General features: G+C 39.8%; 1 non-coding gene across 1 annotated transcript; it reads left to right on the top strand.

Annotated features, from left to right (window-relative positions):
* Nucleotides 1-2,185: 2,185 nt before the first annotated feature.
* LOC148545416 (small nucleolar RNA R71) lies at nucleotides 2,186-2,292 on the top strand. Its single transcript, XR_015901223.1, has one exon. It is a non-coding gene; the product is annotated as a small nucleolar RNA R71 (small nucleolar RNA).
* The last annotated feature ends 17,825 nt before the right edge of the window (nucleotides 2,293-20,117 follow it).

The following is a 20,117-nucleotide window of genomic DNA, read 5'->3' as shown; positions in this document are numbered from 1 at the left end:
GGGCACGACATGCACGGGGCTGACCCAGGGGCTGTCTGAGATCGGGTAGATTACCCCTCCCTGCAATAACTTCATAACTTCTTTATGTACCACTTCCTTTACGATTGGGTTCAGCCTCCTTTGGGATTGAATGGATGGTTTGGCATCATCTTCCAGTAGTATCTTATGCATGCATATGGCTGAACTTATTCCTTTCAGGTCAGCAAGAGTCCATCCAATGGCATCCTTGTGCTTTCGCAATACTTTGAGTAGTTCATCCTCTTGATCTTGGCTGAGGCACGAGCTTATGATCACTGGGTGACTTTCATTTTCTCCTAAGTATGCATATTTGAGAGTGGGTGGCAGTGCTTTGAGTTCAAGTTTGGGTGCTTCTGACTTTTCGTTCTCTTCTTTTGATGCCCCTTGTATATGAATCTCTGCTGTTGCAACTTCTTCACTAAACGTTGACTCCTCCTCTATTAACCCTTTAGGTTCTTCTTCTTCAAAACTCTCCTGCACTGCATCTTCAAGTGAGTCCAACCTCATACATTCTCCCAATTGTTCTGGTGGGTAACTCATGGCTTTGAACACATTGAATGTCATCTTTTTATTGTGTAATCTCAGGGTGAGGTCCCCCTTTTGTAAATCAATGACAGCTCCAGCAGTGGCCAAGAACGGCCTTCCCAGGATGATGGAAGCCTTGGTTTCCTCCTGCATGTCCAGCACTACAAAGTCTGCTGGGAAGATGAAATCTCCCATTTTCACCAGCAAATCTTCTACTACGCCATGAGGAAATTTGAACGATCTGTCTGCCACTTGTAGGGCCATCTTTGTTGGTTTAGCCTCTTCAATCTTCATTTTTCTCATCATGGCTAACGACATCAAATTTATGCTGGCTCCTAAGTCATATAGAGCCTTTTCCACTGTGATTTCCCCTATGATACAAGGGATCTGAAAGCTCCCCAGATCCTTCAATTTCTGGGGTAGTTTATGCTGAATGATAGCACTACATTCTTCGGTTAGTATCAAAGTCTCGCTGTTCTTCTAGCTTCTCTTCTTAGTCATTAGCTCCTTTAAAAACCTGGCGTAGAGGGGCATTTGCTCTATTACTTCAGCAAAAGGTATGTTGATTTGTAATTTCTTGAAGGTTTCCAAAAATCTCAAGAATTGGCTGTCATCCCCCTTCTTCTTTAATTGCTGAGGGTATGGGACTGTTGGGACGTCTGGCTTCAGCACTCCTTCCCCTTTTTGTGAACTCAAAGTGGGAACTCGAGCTCCATCCTGCTCTTCTTCCTTTTCATTTGAGTCCTTTTCTTGTGGTTTCTGGGTGGTTTCCTTCAGTTCCTTCCCACTCCGAAGGATGATAGCCTGACACTCCTCCCTTTGGGTTGAGTTAGTATTGCTGCGAAGGTTGTGGCTAGGAATTTGCTTGAATTGGTAGCCAATTTGTGTCTCAAGTTTCTTGATGGCAGCATCCTGATTCTGCATATTGGACATCACTTCTTCTCGGAACGCTTTACTGTCTTGAATCTCTTTGCCTATGCCTTCAAGTAGATTCTCAATCCTTGAGAGTCTGTCATCAAATGATGGTGGATTGGGATTAGAGATGGAAGGATGAGGAGTGTTATTTTGGTTTTGATATGGATGTGGAGAGGTGTTGTCATGGTGGTGTTGATATGTTCTCTGTGTGAATTGTTGGTGAGCTGCATTGTTGTTGGGGTTGTGATGTCTCCGATCTTGGCCTTGATCTTGTTGATTCCACAACCCAAAGTTTGGGTGATTCCTCCAACCAGGGTTGTAGGTCTTGGAGTATGGATCATGGTTTTGCCTAGGTGAATTCCCAATGTAGTTGGCTTGCTCCTGACTACCCTCTGCTTCTTCATTCACTCCTTCTTGGGTTGCTAATGAAGTGGTGATTGCTGCTACTTGGTTCCTCTCCATCTTCTTGGTGAGGTCAGCCAGCTGCTTGATAATGAGCTTATTTTGGGCCAGCAGAGCATCTATATTGTTTAGCTCCATCACTCCTCTAGTGTTCCCTCTTTTAGAAGCATAGAAATAGTCATTTTCTGCTACAGTTTCAATGACGTCTATGGCCTCCTCAATGGTCTTCTTCTTGTTCAGAGATCCCCCGGATGAGTGGTCTACTGCTTTCTTTGATTCATAAGAAAGGCCTTCATAGAAAATATGTAGCTGCACCCATTCATTGAACATATCTGGTGGACACCTCCTTGTTAGGTCCTTAAACCTCTCCCATGCTTCATATAGAGTCTCACCATCTTGTTGCCTGAAAGTTTGGACCTCAGCTCTCAGCCTGTTGATTCTTTGGGGAGGATAGAATCTGTAACGACCCAATTTTCAGTACGCCTAGGACATACCAGAAACTGAGTGCTACCAATTTGTCATCCTATATATTATCTATTATTTATTATATGAGCCTGATTCGTTGTTAAAAGCGTAGTTAGTTAGCGAGGTACTTTTTTTTTTTTGAAAATGTTTAAATTAATAAATAGAATCATTCATAATCAATTCACAAATAATAACAGATAAAACAATTATAAGCAACCACACATAAATACATCACAAGTAGCTAGCAACATTCAGTTATCCAGCCTTTATTAGAGTATATACCTTTAGTTAGAACACCCCTAGGTATAGCTAGATAATAACTATATACATATACATACATACAACATCCCAGGTCCTGACCTGTTCAAGAGGTCCCTAAGCTGGCACCTAGGCTAGCCTAGACTCTATACTCACCTAGTCCCTCTAAACTACTAAAGCGAGGAAAAGTACGTTCTAAGTCTTCACAACTCAAGTCAGGTGGAACGTCATCAAAAGATAGAACATCATCTGCTACTCCTCTGCACGATCAGACTTTTCCACAGGACGTCTCTCTGGAAACTCATGAAGTATCCACAAAATAGGAATCTCGTACACAGGATTTAGGTTAAAGTGCGCATACGAAGGGGTGCAGACGTTGGCTGGTCTCACAGTATTTACATATAATCAGAGAACGATATTCACCCTAGACTCAGAAGACTATCTAGAGCAGAATCCTCTTCTTGCAAATGGTCATCAGCGAACTATGGTAAGGTACTCTTACTTCCATCTGAAGGGGGAAGGGAGAGAGAAGGGGTAAGAACTGGGGAGTTCTTAGTAGGGTCGGGGTTATTAGTTACGTTCATTAATTCTATGTTGTTTAGCAGACTATTAGTAGAATACAAGGAAGCAGTAATTAGAAAACACAGATAAGTAGAGAAGATAGAGAAAACAGATAGCAGAACATAAACAGAAGAATACAAGAAAATATCACAAGCGCAGAGAATGGAATACAAACAAGGAAAGCATACATTCATACCACAAACATAACAAAGGAAATGCGCAACCAAGTATGATGCATGTCTAGCCCTAGTGCAGGTAATGAGCTCATCTGTCGGTTACTAACCCGCTCCCGACGTTATCCAGCAACCTCTGTCTGGATAAGGCTTTCCTATTGGCTATACCCCTGTGTACAGGAAATAACCCCTCTGCCACCACAAGGTCCACTGCACGCAGGAAATAACACATCTGCCACTGCAGGGATGTACGCCGACACACCTTCTGTATACAGGAAATAACCCCTCTGCCACTACAGAAATGGAACAGGTGGTCACGGTACTTCTGTAGCAGGAAATAACCCCTCTGCCTTATAGAAATAAAATATGGATCTATACCATAGGAAAGCGTTCTCAGTGATCACACCATTATCTATCTGACTACCTCACTGCAGCAGATGATCATACAAGTATATCTGGAGTTGCCTTAAGGCAACAAATGAATAAACACATCTCTTGGGTTGCCTCAAGCAACAAATCATCACATAATCATTCTCATTATCATCATTCATCATCATTCTCATTATTCATCATCATTTTTACATTTTTATGCGGTACCTCTTTCTTTCTCTGTTCAATCATACTGTACAAACTTTACATTTTTCACTTTTACAACATCTTAATTCAAACCACTTCTCTTTATCACATTACTCTTTTCTCTTTGTCTTCTTACTTTGCTCTGATTATTCTTTTCTCTGTATCCCTTTATTCTGCTCTGGTTACTCTGTTCTCTGTGTTTCTTTACTCTGCTCTAATTTTTCTGTTTAACGTATGTATTTAAAGCATATGTAAATTTCGGTATGAATAGTTAGTCTGTCCCAAGTATAGGTTCATTAAGTCTATACTGAAACAGTTTAACTTTTCATATAATACCTAACCCTATTCGCAATTCCAGGACTAACTATGTTGCCCTAGTTCGTTCACTAGTCTCTGTCTGTTTTTCTGTCATTAAAACTTTACAGACTTTTTCTTCGATTTTTATCTTTTCTTCAACTTTTTATCTTTTATTTATCTTTGCCTCACTAATATGTTTTTACCACTCCCTAAGTGTTTTATGAAAGTGATTATGAGATTATGTGCTTAAAGTTGTCTTTCTAAAGCTTTTACAGAAAACTGCCTTTTCTGCATTATTTTATTATTTTTATTAAAATATTATTTTTAATTAAATATTATTATTTAATATTTTATTATTTTTTATTATTTTATCATTAAATTTTCGAAAATTAACTTACTTTTACTTTTAACCTTTAAAATTCACTTTTTACCACCCATGACTTTTAATATTTCTACTTTTACCACCCTAACTTTCAGAAATTACTAAATAACCCCCAAACACCAAATTAATTACTTCCTTGCCCTTTTATGAATCAAAAAGGTGTTCTTCATTGTTCTTCATCACACTCAAAGTGTTCTTCATGTTCTTCATAAATTCTTCAGATTCTTTCTCTGTTTTTACCCGTTTTTCAATCTTTTCAGCAACCGATTTTTACTATAATTCATAATAAATTAGCAGCCACTAAAACCCCATCTTTTCTACATGATTTCAACACAAATTGAACCTCAATTTAAGCTTAGGGTTTTTGTTTTCCAGCTGCCCCAAGAACATGAACTTTAAAGCTTGAATTTCATCAAATTTCATCAAAATTTCACCAAATTTTCACCAAGAATCAATCATATAAGCAACCAATTTTTAGCACAGCCAATTTATACAACATTCACATAAATCAAACACAAATAATCAAGATTAATTTTGTGACACCCTACCTGATTTTGCTACTCCTAATTCGGTTAAACTTTCAGGTGGTCCTTAAGCACTTTTTCCTCCTAAATCACATCAAGAACAACTTTGAATCCAAAAACTCTCAACTGACCAAATCTCACTCTGTATGTTAGGAAGAGATATCTCACCTTAGACTTGCTGGAAATTCACGTTTCTTGGCCCTCAAGTCTAGTTAAGTATGATTTCTAAGAAAGAACATCAAGAAAACACATGTTTTGCATGGTTTTCCTTGAAAACCGAATTGAAATGGGAGGGAGACAGCTATCTCACCTTATTTCCATCCTTGATAAGTTACATGGTTATGTAGAGGAAGAAGAGAGGATCATTTTGGTGAAATCGGAACACTCGGGGGTCTTGGGGGTGTAAGGTGAGTTGTGATTGGTTGGCTTGGAGGTGGATTAAAATACTATTAAAATATCTCTGGTGTACAACTACTAAAACTAGGTGTATTGGAACACTCGTAAAAACATCTCTAAAAATTATTTTCTGAGCTACTAGCATAAATGACATTAGTAACATATTTATTATGAGAATAGTACATGTATAATGAGGCCTTAGCATTGCTAAATTCATCAGAGAGTGTTGGTGCTAAGCTGCACCAGTAAACCGTAAATCGGTTAAACCGATTTTCTGTTTTTAACTAAAACTGACCAGGTAACTTTATAATATTATTCAAGAAGCTTATAATACTAATATAATGATAATATCATCCTATTATCTCTCTTCTCTCATAAATCGAGTCCGGTTCGTCAAACTGAGACTATTTTCCAAAAACCAAATCAAAACTTCTAACCGATACGGTTCAAAAATCAGGTTCTTCGTGACCGCATTTTCGAGCTTGTCTCAGAAAAAGGTTCTAACTTAAAGATGACATAATGACAATGAGGATTGAGATACTTGATGATATATCAAAGGTTTTCCCCTTACTGATCTTCCAGAGAAATCTGTACTTTCAGAAAAGATTTCACATTCTCGAAAACCGGGGTTGTTACAGAATCTGGCTAAAAATTTGTTCACCACATCTGCCCAAGTTGTCAAACTCTCCTTCGGAAAAGACTCCAGCCACTTGGCTGCCTTATCCTTGAGTGAGAATGGAAATAAGAGCAGTCTATAGGCGTCAGGATGAACACCATTAGACTTCACCGTTTCACATATCACAGAAATTAAAGAGAATGGGTAAGATCAGAAATGGAGAATTCATTGGGCTCAGGAGATGTTGCATTCTCCGGATCAAGTTCATTTTCATCTCTTCCTCAATCAATGCATTCATTGATCTCCTTGGCAATCTTAAGTAATTGAATTACAATTCCTTGTAATTCAATCCCTCAAATCTTGATCAATAGCCAATTCCTTGGTCAACTGCTCATGAGAAGAGATGAAGTATGGTCACTGATTATACCACATGCATTTCCCAAATCATGTGTTGGAAGGATTATAGTCACATATCCATCCAAACCCAATTTGGTCCAGCATGAGAAAGCATTTCTAGCATGATCCCTTCATTCCTCTTTCAAGGTTCCGAAGAGATCCAAGTATGAATAGCTTCTTTTCCAAGATAACTACCCAATTGGATGAAGATCGAAAGCTTTCTAGTAAAATCAAGAGAAAAGATAGAAGAAGGAGAATGAAAAATAAAATTGATCCATCAAATTACAACAGAGCTCCCTAGTAAAATCAAGGAGAATACATGCTGAAAGTAAAACTAGAAGTCTAGAGAAAGTAAATACAGAGAGTAGTTCTATGCCCAAAGGCTGCCTAAAGTTTTCCAGCTCCCTAACTAATTCAAAGCTACTCCTATATATACTACTCTTCTGATCTTCTAGTTGGCTCTTCAAGTCTTGGGTATAGGCCTTTGGATCCTGAGTTTGAAGCAGTTATCTTCTTCATTGGGCTTAGCTTTGCTTGCAGAGAGAAAGTGTGAAGTAGGCAGGGACTTTTAGCTCAGGACGTTAGTGGTGTTAACGTTAAGTGAAAGTATGGGTTCAAGAACGTTAGTGACAATCACCTTTTTCACTAACGTTGCTCACCCAAGTATGAGCCACGTTAACTTCAACGTTAGTGGCACAAACGTTACCACTAACGTTGCCTCTTGGTCCTTCGCACACGTTATTGGGACTTACCTTTCCCAATAACGTTGATAAGTTTCCCCCTTCCCTACGTTAGAGTCCATGTTAACTTAGTTAACGTGGCTCTTAACGTAAGCTTGCCAATCCTTCGAGAACGTTATGATGACAAGTCATCCTAGCCTAGTTTAACTAGTCTTTTTCTTTTGTTTTCATTAGAATTATGCACTTTCTTGAGCTACAAGCAAGCCAATTAGCTAGATTTTCATGTTTCCCTTGATTGAATCAACCATGTATAAATTCATGCCATTTCATGAGGTTTTATGCTATAATTGTTGCATATTATGATAGAATGAATATCTCATGATTATGAGCATAGCTTTGATGAGTTTGGTTGATTAATTATAGGTGAAGAAAGCTTGGAGAAAGGTTGAAGTGAGAAGGAATAGCTAGGAGTAAAGAGAAGACAATGGAATAAGTGAAATTGAACCAGGAAGCAAAAAGCTGGACCTAAAGTTAGCATCAAACTTTTGCACAAACTTTTGGTTGAAAAGTTAGCCCCAACGTTAGCCCCCTAACTTGGAGGCTAACGTTGGAACTTGAAAATTCTCCCCTGGGCTCCAAAAGTTTGCGCCAACGTTAGCCCCCTAACTTTGAAGCTAACGTTGGCACATGAATTTCTCCCCTGGGCACCAAAAGTTTGCGCCAACGTTAGCCCCCTAACTTTGAGGCTAACATTGGCATGAGAAACTCCTCCCTGGCCACCTAACGTTTGCGCCAACGTTAGACCCCTAACTTGGAGGCTAACGTTGGCACATGAAATTACAAGGGAGAGGAGCAAAAGTTTGCGCCAACGTTAGACCCCTAACTTGGAGGCTAACGTTGGTGCCATGAGTGCACTAGAAAGGGCCAACGTTGGAGCCAAAGTTAGACCCCTAACTTTGGCACCAACGTTGGTATCAGCAAATTGTGCTAGCTGATATGAAAAGTTGGAGCCAAAGTTAGACCCCTAACTTTGGCTCAAACTTTTACTCCAACTTTTGCAAAACTCCAACCCGGTTCAATTGGTTCACTTTGGTTCTTCTTCAAACTCCAAGAGCAATCAACCAAGGCCTCTTTCAACCCAATTCCACCAAGAGCAAAGGCCCAACTCAAGGCTTGAAGATCATTGGAAGAAAGTGTATAAATAGGATAGAATTCAAGTCATAAGGGAGCTTTTTTCGGGAAGAGTTTTTCTTTGGAATTTTTATAGCTTTTGGCATAGAGTGATCTTTAATTTCTTTGTTTTCATTGCTTTCAATTTCAATTACACTTGTCTTGGATCTTGGATTGGAGAATTGAAGAAATTCTGTTTCAATCTCAATCTTGGATCTCTCTGTTTCTTTACTGTTAATTGAATTTCATTTCCGGTTAATTGCTCTTCATCTATTCTCTTTACAATTTACAATTCCCTTGCAATTGTTCTTATTGGATCTAGGAAGGCATTGAGATCTAGACTTAGTTTTCTAGTCTCTGGGTCCTGAGATCCAAATCTCCAATTTATATTCTGTTTCTTGCTTTCCATGATCATTTACTTTTCTGCTATAAGATCCGATCCAATCCCAATTCCCTTTTACTCTTCTGTTTGATGCAATTTAACTTTTCCTTGTTTAATTTCTGCAAATCCACGTCCCAATCCCCTTTACATTTCAAGCAATTTACATTCCTTGCACTTTAAGATTCCGCAATTTACATTTCTTGCACTCTAAGTTTCTGCCATTTAATTTCTTGTTCCTTAAGATTCAGCAATTCAATTTCCTGCTCTCTTTACTTTCATGCAATTTACATTCTGCAAATCACAAATCACCCAACCAACACTCGATTCGCTTGACTAAATCAACCACTAAACTAAAATTGCTCAATCCTTCAATCCCTGTGGGATCGACCTCACTCCCGTGAGTTTTTATTACTTGATGCGACCCGGTACACTTGCCGGTTAGATTAGTGTGTTTTGGGAGAAATTTATTTTTCACCAAAATATCTCATCAAGTTTTTGGCGCCGTTGCCAGGGATTGATTAGATTGACAATGATTAAGTGAGGTGGTAATCTAGATCAAGCACTTTTTCTTTAATTTTGATTAACCCACTAACTGTTTGATTTTTTGCTTAAACTAACTAACACTTCAATCTAGCAGTAAATTGAAGTGTCACTGGTTTTGTGCATTTCTCATGCTCTGCTTGTATGTCAGGTACAAGAAGAACCATACCCAATTTTCATGAACAAGACGAAAGAACTCTCAGGAGGTTAAGAAGAGCAGAAAGAGGGAAAAATATTGTTGGAGAAGAGGAATCAGACGAAGAATTCCAAGAGATGGAGGAACATTTAACCAATCCACCAGGTGGAGAAGACAACAACAATGGCAACCTACCCCAGAGGAGAGTTTTGGCTTCCTATACCTTTGCAAATCCTAGACATTGTGGGAGCAGCATCTTGGCTCCAAATGTCAATGCTAACAATTTCAAACTCAAGCCACAACTGATCACTTTGGTTCAGAACAATTGCTCTTTTGGTGGAGGACCACTTGAGGACCCACACCAACATTTATCCACTTTCTTGAGGATATGCAACACTGTCAAAAATAATGGAGTGCCCCCTGACAGTTACAAGCTGATGCTATTCCCATTTTCTCTCAGGGACAAGGCCACTCAATGGTTAGAATCTTTTCCAAGGGACAGCATCAACAACAGGGATGATTTGGTAACTAAGTTCCTTGCAAAATTTTATCCACCTCAGAGGATTATAAGGTTAAAGGCTGAGGTTCAAACATTTACACAAATGGAGGCCAAACCCATCTATGAGGCATGGGAGAGGTACAAGGCTCTGATAAGGAAATGTCCCCCTGCCATGTTTAATGAGTGGGAGAAGCTTCAAAACTTCTATGAAGGCTTGACACTGAAATCCCAGGAAGCCTTGGATCATTCAGCTGGAGGTTCCTTGCAACTCATGAAAACTGCAGAAGAGGCTCAAGAACTCATTGATATGGTGTCCAACAACCAATATTTCTTTGCTCATCAAAGAGGCCTCCAACCATCACAAAGGAGAGGAGTAATGGAGCTAGAAGGAGTGGATTCAATCCTGGCTCAAAACAAGATGATGCAGTAGCAAATTCAGCAACAATTTGAGCAAATGGCCAAGAGGATTGATAGTCTCCAAGTTGCAGCAGTTAACACCAGCCAACCAGCAATCACATGGGGACAGAGTGAAGAAACTCAAGAAGAACAACAACAAGAGCAAGTACAGTATATGCACAACCAAGGACCAAATGAAGTGTATGGTGATACATACAATCCATCCTGGAAAAACCACCCAAACCTCAGATGGGGAGATAACCATACCCAAAACCAACAACCATGGCAGAGGAACTCAAACCAACACAACCCAAGAAGCAACCAAAACCACAACCAGCAGCAAACTAACCAAAACCCCTACAGAAAACCTCAAAACAACTACCCCAACCTCAACCAATACCAATCTAATAACCAACCCACCAACCAAAATGCCTACCATCTACCACCCACATCTCATAACCCACCTCAAGTATCACCTGAAGCCCAAAGAATAACTCACTTGGAGGCCATGATAGACAAAATGTTGAAACACCAGGAAATGGTAACCAAGAATCAAGAAGCCTCCCTGAAGAGCCTAGAGAGACAGATGGGGCAACTCTTCAAGCAAGTATCTGTTGAGAGACCTTCAAACTCACTGCCCAGTGACACAATTCCAAATCCCAAGGAGGAATGCAAGGCAATACAATTAAGGAGTGGGAGAACATTGATAAGCAACAATGACACTACAAAGAAGCAAGCAGAGAACATCAAAGAACCAACGGAGGATGAGAATCAAACAAAGGCAGATGAGGCTAAGGAGCAAGTTGTGATGACAAACAAAGGCACTGAGAAACTTAAAGAGAAGGACAACCAGCCACATAGCTCAAAGGAAGTAGCTCAGGGACAGCAGCAAATAGGAAAGAGCATCACACCTCCACTGCCATATCCCCAGAGGTTCAACAAAGAGGTTAAAGACCAGCATTTTCACAAGTTCCTTGAGACCTTCAAGAAGCTGGAAATTAATATTCCCTTGGCTGAAGCACTTGAGCAAATGCCTCTATATTCCAAGTTTCTGAAGGATCTTATCAACAAGAAAAGAAGCTGGGATGAGAAAGAAACCATAATGATTACTGAGGAATGCAGGGCCTTGATTCAAAAGGGGCTTCCTCCCAAGCTTGAGGACCCAGGGAGTTTCCTGTTGCCTTGCACCATTGGGGAATTGACCATCACTAAAGCAATGTGCAATCTCGGAGCAAGTATTAACTTAATACCATCTTCCTTGGTGAAAAAGCTACATATAGAGGAGGTCAAACCAGTACAAATGTCTCTGGAGCTGGTAGACAAGTCAATGGTATACCCCAGGGGTGTAATTGAAAATCTTTTGGTCAAGGTGGACAGTTTTATATACCCTGCTGATTTTGTGGTTCTAGAATCAAACAATGATGATGGTGACTCTGTTATACTGGGAAGGCCATTCTTGGCCACTGCTAGAGCCATCATAGACGTAGAGGAAGGGGAATTAACTCTCAGGATGCATGACCAGAGTGTCACTCTGAAGGTATTACCAGAGGCACAATTTAGCAAGGAGAAGAAAGACTTTATGAAAAATGACCAGGAAAGTCACAGCAACATCCCAATGCTAAGGATTGTGCAGACTGATGAAAAAGCTCAAGAGGATATTAGAGTATTGGCCACTGAGAAGAGAGGTCCCCAAGGAAAACCTACGGCCAGAAAAGAAAGAACAACAAAAGGAAAGATAAAACGCAGAAACAAAGCAAAAAGGGGTTGGAAGAACAGAAAGATCCCAACAGAAGGGCTTTCCAAAGGTGACAAAGTGCAACTGATATATCAACAGCTGGAGGCAAATCAACAAACCGAGGATTACTACACTATCAGCAACATACTATCATTAGAGCATGCTGAAATTGAACACCAGAGAACAAAGCAGAGGATCACGGTCAGAGGAGACAAATTGAGGCCCTACAAGCACCAACCACCATAAAAGAAAGCTCCAATGTCAAGCTAATGACAATAAAAGAGCGCTCCATGGGAGGCAACCCATGCTTTAAGATTCATGTCATTTTAAATTCAATAAGTTATGATCAATTGAGCATGAATTCTTTTCTCTTTTCATGAATATGTCCATTGACTGCATGAACTATTTTGAAACATATGCTAAGTTTGGTATGCTTTCAAGCACACTAAACCAATGTTACAAATAATTCCATTTTTCATGTTTGGAGTATCTTGACAAAGCATATGGCCGAACACTAAGTTTGGTGTCCACATAGCTTCATGAAAAGTAGAAACTCATGCATCAATAATCATACAATTGTTGTTTTTCAAAATCTTATAAATGAAAAAAAAAAAAGCATGCATCCTATCTGTTCTAAGTTGTCTTTGCATTTTTAAGTAGTTCTTTTTAATTAAAAGTCTTTGCATTATGTTTGTTTCTTTTAAAATAAGTAAACTAGTTTATGTGTGTGCTTGTGTGTTTACTTTCACTTAGCAAAAAGCATGTTGTCCCCTGCATCTTTATGTTCAATAAAAGAAAAAGTTTGAATGTGAAGCAAGATAGTCTCTGTTAGATAGAAGTAGAATAAAGTAAGTGGTGGTATGTGTGTGATTGTATAAAAGCTCACTTTTAGTGAATAAAGAGCCAGGATATCTCCTTCTAAGTAAAGAGTGGCCTACTGTCTATGAATCTCAATTAAATAAAAAATTTTCTTGGTTAGAAAGAAAAACAAAAAGAAGGAAAGAAAAAAAGATAGCCAAAAAGTGGCAGAACAAAAGGAAACAAAAAGAAACAAAGCTGGACACCAATAGCTTGAACTTTAAAATATATGCCTGTGATGTCTTTGTATTAGGATCTGCTTGGATTAGTAAGCTCTTAGGAGTGCATCAACACTCGGTGACTTGGGTTAACTAATCCGGGATCATCAGCTGAAAGTCCACTATCAAGAGCAACCTAACTACAAGGCATTTAGTAACCCAAAGAGGTGCTGGGCATCAATGTTTAAAGAAGGAATGTGAGCCAAGTGTCTATGGTGAATAATGTGTCAAGTATAAAGAAAAGAAAATGAACTTGCTACACATGACACTCAAATAAAGCTTATAAACAAAGTAATAGCCAAGGATGAAGGAATAATGAGAGGTCATAGGAGTATGTCACTTGAAGCTTGAAGGAGACTTTCTAGGCCTAGGAGTCAATAAGAAGTGAGTATTTACATATCCACACAAAACCCCATGAACTATCAATAATACTCTGCTAGCATGAACATCCTCTTCCATTTCATTCTTTCTTCTCAATAAATCTTTTCTTGCTTGGGGACAAGCAAGCTTTAAGTTTGGTGTTGTGATGACAAGTCATCCTAGCCTAGTTTAACTAGTCTTTTTCTTTTGTTTTCATTAGAATTATGCACTTTCTTGAGCTACAAGCAAGCCAATTAGCTAGATTTTCATGTTTCCCTTGATTGAATCAACCATGTATAAATTCATGCCATTTCATGAGGTTTTATGCTATAATTGTTGCATATTATGATAGAATGAATATCTCATGATTATGAGCATAGCTTTGATGAGTTTGGTTGATTAATTATAGGTGAAGAAAGCTTGGAGAAAGGTTGAAGTGAGAAGGAATAGCTAGGAGTAAAGAGAAGACAATGGAATAAGTGAAATTGAACCAGGAAGCAAAAAGCTGGACCTAAAGTTAGCATCAAACTTTTGCACAAACTTTTGGTTGAAAAGTTAGCCCCAACGTTAGCCCCCTAACTTGGAGGCTAACGTTGGAACTTGAAAATTATCCCCTGGGCTCCAAAAGTTTGCGCCAACGTTAGCCCCCTAACTTTGAAGCTAACGTTGGCACATGAATTTCTCCCCTGGGCACCAAAAGTTTGCGCCAACGTTAGCCCCCTAACTTTGAGGCTAACATTGGCATGAGAAACTCCTCCCTGGCCACCTAACGTTTGCGCCAACGTTAGACCCCTAACTTGGAGGCTAACGTTGGCACATGAAATTACAAGGGAGAGGAGCAAAAGTTTGCGCCAACGTTAGACCCCTAACTTGGAGGCTAACGTTGGCGCCATGAGTGCACTAGAAAGGGCCAACGTTGGAGCCAAAGTTAGACCCCTAACTTTGGCACCAACGTTGGTATCAGCAAATTGTGCTAGCTGATATGAAAAGTTGGAGCCAAAGTTAGACCCCTAACTTTGGCTCAAACTTTTACTCCAACTTTTGCAAAACTCCAACCCGGTTCAATTGGTTCACTTTGGTTCTTCTTCAAACTCCAAGAGCAATCAACCAAGGCCTCTTTCAACCCAATTCCACCAAGAGCAAAGGCCCAACTCAAGGCTTGAAGATCATTGGAAGAAAGTGTATAAATAGGATAGAATTCAAGTCATAAGGGAGCTTTTTTCGGGAAGAGTTTTTCTTTGGAATTTTCATAGCTTTTGGCATAGAGTGATCTTTAATTTCTTTGTTTTCATTGCTTTCAATTTCAATTACACTTGTCTTGGATCTTGGATTGGAGAATTAAAGAAATTCTGTTTCAATCTCAATCTTGGATCTCTCTGTTTCTTTACTGTTAATTGAATTTCATTTCCGGTTAATTGCTCTTCATCTATTCTCTTTACAATTTACAATTCCCTTGCAATTGTTCTTATTGGATCTAGGAAGGCATTGAGATCTAGACTTAGTTTTCTAGTCTCTGGGTCCTGAGATCCAAATCTCCAATTTATATTCTGTTTCTTGCTTTCCATGATCATTTACTTTTCTGCTATAAGATCCGATCCAATCCCAATTCCCTTTTACTCTTCTGTTTGATGCAATTTAACTTTTCCTTGTTTAATTTCTGCAAATCCACGTCCCAATCCCCTTTACATTTCAAGCAATTTACATTCCTTGCACTTTAAGATTCCGCAATTTACATTTCTTGCACTCTAATTTTCTGCCATTTAATTTCTTGTTCCTTAAGATTCAGCAATTTAATTTCCTGCTCTCTTTACTTTCATGCAATTTACATTCTGCAAATCATAAATCACCCAACCAACACTCGATTCGCTTGACTAAATCAACCACTAAACTAAAATTGCTCAATCCTTCAATCCCTGTGGGATCGACCTCACTCCTGTGATTTTTTATTACTTGATGCGACCCGGTACACTTGCCGGTTAGATTGGTGTGTTTTGGGAGAAATTTATTTTTCACCAAAATATCTCATCACGTTAGTGACACTTACCTTTGTCACTAACGTTCCAATGTGCCCCTATTTCTAACGTTAGAGTCCACGTTAACTAGGTTAACGTGGCTTCTAACGTAGTCATGCTAGCCATCTCCAACGTTAGTGACAAAGGTGAGTGTCACTAACGTTGGCTCCTCATCTCTTTATCCACGTTAGCTTCCACGTTAACTAAGTTAACGTGGGAGTTAATGTTGCTTATGGTGGCTCTTGGTGGTTCACCCCAACGTTAGTGACAAAGGTAAGTGTCACTAACGTTGGCGACCAATTGCTCTCTCCACGTTAACTTCCACGTTAACTAAGTTAACGTGGGAGTTAACGTGGCTTATGGATGCTTGGCCAACGTTAGTGACAAAGGTGAATGTCACTAACGTTAGCTTCCCTTTTGCTTATTAACGTTAGAAGCCACGTTAACTAAGTTAATGTGACAACTAACGTGGCCAATTATGAGCTTGGTCCAACGTTAGTGACAAAGGGGAGTGTCACTAACGTTGGCCTTATTGTCTTCTTCCACGTTAGAGTTCACGTTAACTTAGTTAACGTGACTCTTAACGTGGGCTTATGATGGCTTCGATGGCGTTAATTGCGATTACCTTTCTCATTAACTTTACAAGTTAGCACCCATTCCACGTTAGAGGTCACGTTAGTGGGACTAATGTGACTGCTAATGTGGTTCTTCTTTGCTTCCTTTTCCTGAAATCAAGCAACAAAGTGCGTCAAAGTTCTAGTCCAAGTCATGAGTCATGCATCATCCAATTTATCATATAATTCATGCAAAATCCTCATGAAATCATGTAAAGGGCACAATGTATGCTTGAATGAAGATGTAAGTGAATATCTACCCAAAACTAGCTTATTTTCTAAAAAATTGCATGAAACTACCCTAAAAACAGTAAAGAAAAGGTCAGTGAAACTGGCCAAAATGCCCTGGCATCAATGATTGAAGATGAGATGAAAACTATTGATCCTATGAATGCAATATCTCTTGATCCCAATGTTAATTTCATTCTTAATTCTTGTTATTTACTTTTTGTCTTTAATTCTTGTCATTTACTTATGCACATTTATGGCTTTATTTACTTTTGCACATTAGTGCCTTCTAAGTGTTTGTAGAAATGCTTCACTTGGTTTTACTTTCTAGTCATTTACTTTCTTGCACTTTACTTTCTTGTACTTTCCATTCCTTGCAATTTACATTCTTGTACTTTAATTTTCAGCACTTTAATTTCTTGTCATTTACTTTCCTTGCACTTTATTGCTTTCCTTTACTTTTATGTCATTTAGATTTCCTTGTTGCTTATCACTCAAAATTGAATCATCTAACTAGAATAATGAATCAACTATTGCTTGCTTAATCTGTTAATCCTCGTGGGATCGACCTCACTCTTTGTGAGTTTTATTACTTGATACGACCCGGTGCACTTGCCGGTAGTATGAAGCTCGGACAGCCATCAAGTCCCAATATCTGGCCGACTTTGTTGTAGAATACACCGACACCCCAGACACCCCCAAAGAATGGAACCTTTACGTTGACTGCTCCTCCAACAAAGTTGCTAGTGGAGCTGGAGTGATCCTAGAAAGTGATCAAGGAACCCAACTCGAACTCTCCTTAAGGTTCAGGTTCCCTTCCTCAAATAACCAAGCCGAGTACGAAGCTCTGCTGGCTGGTTTGAAGCTGGCTAGGGAAGTGGGAGGTCAAAAGCTTACCATCTTTAGCGACTCACAAGTAGTCACCTCGCAAATCGAAGGGAGCTACCAGGCCAAGGATCCCACCATGAAAAAGTACCTAGACAAGACCAGAGAATAACTCGGACAATTCACAGGATATGAGATCCGACATATACCTAGAGAACAAAATGCCCGAGCTGATGCACTTTCGAAACTAGCCAGCACCAAACCAAGGGGCAATAATAGAAGCTCATCCAAGAAACACTGCGAAATCTGTCAACCTCGGAAGAAATAAAAGTCTTAAGTATATCAGACTAGGACCAAGGGTGGATGACTCCCATAGTCAGCTATCTCAAGTCTGAAACACTTCCCGCAGACAAAAAGGAAGCAAGAAGACTAGTACGAGAAGCGCAATACTACACCATAGTGCACGACGTCCTATATAGGAGAGGAATCTCTATACCTCTTCTAAAATTCGTCCCGACCTCCGCTACAAGGGAATTTCTTGAGGAAGTCCACAGTGGCATGTACGACAACCACCTCGGGGCGCGAGATCTTTCCAAAAAGGTACTCCGAGCTGATTTTTACTGGCCGACCTTGCAAAAGGAAGCAATAGAGTTTGTCAAAACATGCCCCCCATGTCAAAAGCACGCCAACTTTCACATCGCACCACGTGAAGAACTCATTTGTGTCTCCTCATCCTGGCCATTCGCAAAATGGGGGCTCGACCTCCTTGGACCATTCCCTCAGGGATCAGGGCAAGTCAAATTCCTCATTGTAGGAATAGACTATTTCACCAAATGGATTGAGGCTGATCCTCTAGCCACTGCCACCGCCCAAAGAAGTCAAAAATTCTTGTACAAAAATATTGTCACAAGGTTTGGGGTCCTATACTCCATTACAACAGACAATGGCACTCAGTTCACCAACACGGGCTTCAGAAACCTGGTAGTCAACTTGAAAATCAAGCATCAGTTTACCTCTGTAGAGCACCCACAAGCCAATGGACAGGCGGAAGCCGACAATAAAGTCATACTGGCTGGGTTAAAACGAAGATTACAGGATGCCAAGGGAGCTTGGGCCGAAGAGCTCCTGCAAGTCCTATGGGCATATCGGACAATACCACACTCAACCACCGGAGAATCACCATTCCGACTTGCTTATGAAATAGAGGCAATGATTCCCATGGAAGTATAAGAAGGATCACCTAGAGTGATCCTCTACAACAAAGACACCAACTCCCAAGCTCAAAGGGAGGAGCTCGACCTACTTTCAGAAGTCCGAGAAAGAGTTCAGATCAGAGAGGAAGTCCTAAAGCGTCGAATGGTTCTGAGGTATTATCGGAAGGTAAACCAGTGAAGCTTCGCCACCAACGATCTCATCTTAATCCGAAATAATATCAGAGCAGGTCAGTCAGGAGAAGGGAAGCTAGCAGCTAACTGGAAAGGATTATACCGAGTTATAGAAGTACTAGGAAAAGGCTACTATAAGGTGTCCGACCTCGAAGGGCGAGAGCTACCAAGGTCATGGCATGCCAGTAACCTGAGAAGGTACTATAGCTATAAAGTAGTAAAGATCTTAGGTCAAGGCGCACTCTTTTTCCTAAAATGGTTTTTTAATGAGGCGCCAAGCTGAGATCTAAAAAGCTGCCTGACCTAGAAGGGTAAGCACTCTCATGTACAGTCTTATTTATGTTTTTATCTCATTATTATTTGAATGAAAAGTCGTCAATTCCCTAAAAAGTTTCCTACCAAGACGCATTACTCTAAGCTCATAAAATGCGAAATTCATCGCCCGATTATAAGAGGTCAGCAAGGTGAACCGATAGAAGCAAGATAATGCAAGAAGTTATAAAAAGTAACCCAAAAAAGTGGCTTGACGAGGTCTAACTAAAATGGGATTACTAAAAATAACTTGAGAAGGCCTGACAGAGAAGTCGGACCCGTGAAAGGATCACTAAAAAGGGACAAAAAATATCTCGCAAAGGCCAAAGAAAGGTTAATAAACCAAGGCCTAAAATGCTCAGCTATAAAGGTACAAGCCCTGAAAAGGATCTTACCTAAAGCAAAAGCACGACCTCGAAACGGAGCTAAAAAGCCATCCAAACAAACTATAAAGAAAAGGTTCCCCCTCGGAACACTACCTAAAAGGTTGTTGGAATATGACTAAAAGCTTGGGTAACAAAGCCATATAGGTCGACGTCAGTTAAGAAGAGGCGCGACCCAAAGAAATAAGTACGACCTCGAGAAAAGAACAAGTAAAAAGCTAAAAGGGTTGAAAAACAACTTAAGGCTCAATAGTGCTTAGCTAAAAAGACTCAAGTTACTAAAAACAACAGGGCTGCAAAAGTCGTTCGAACAAACTAAAAAGGTTCTATGGAAAGAACACTAAGAAGTTATCGGACAAGTTACTAAAAGCCCAGACACCAAGCCGCAAGGATAACTTCGCCGAAGCCAAGGGTTGACAATACAAACTCAATACAAGGCATGATCCAAAAGGGCAAGGGTAGAAAACCCATATTAATACTCAAAGGAGGTCAGACTGGAAAGTACCAAATCTCTATAAAATCCGCAAGGATTGCATGGGTAAAAAAGAAATGAAGAAACAACCTCCAAATATTAAAGGTTTGGCTGACGTATCAGCGAAGCGCATCCTTCAAAATAAAACATTAAAGACTCAAAGGCTGCCTAAAGGGCAGCCCAAGAGTTTAAAGTGTTTGTTTGTTAAAATAAAAGTTCCTAAGAAGCAACCAAATGTCAAAAAGTCAGCCACAGAGACTTCAAAAAACTAACCAAATTCAAACAAAGTCCACAAGTCGGAATATACCAAATTCAGATCATCTTGGCCACCTTAGCATCCAGTTCATCCTTCAGGCCCTTCACCCTGTCAAATTCAGCCTTGGCCTCCTCCATAAAAGCTCTAGTAAC

Source organism: Arachis ipaensis, chromosome B9 (assembly GCF_059453495.1).
Source record: "Arachis ipaensis isolate K30076 ecotype BB chromosome B9, ASM5945349v1, whole genome shotgun sequence".
Taxonomy (NCBI): Eukaryota; Viridiplantae; Streptophyta; class Magnoliopsida; order Fabales; family Fabaceae; genus Arachis; species Arachis ipaensis.
This window is presented reverse-complemented; position numbering and strand designations above follow the sequence as displayed.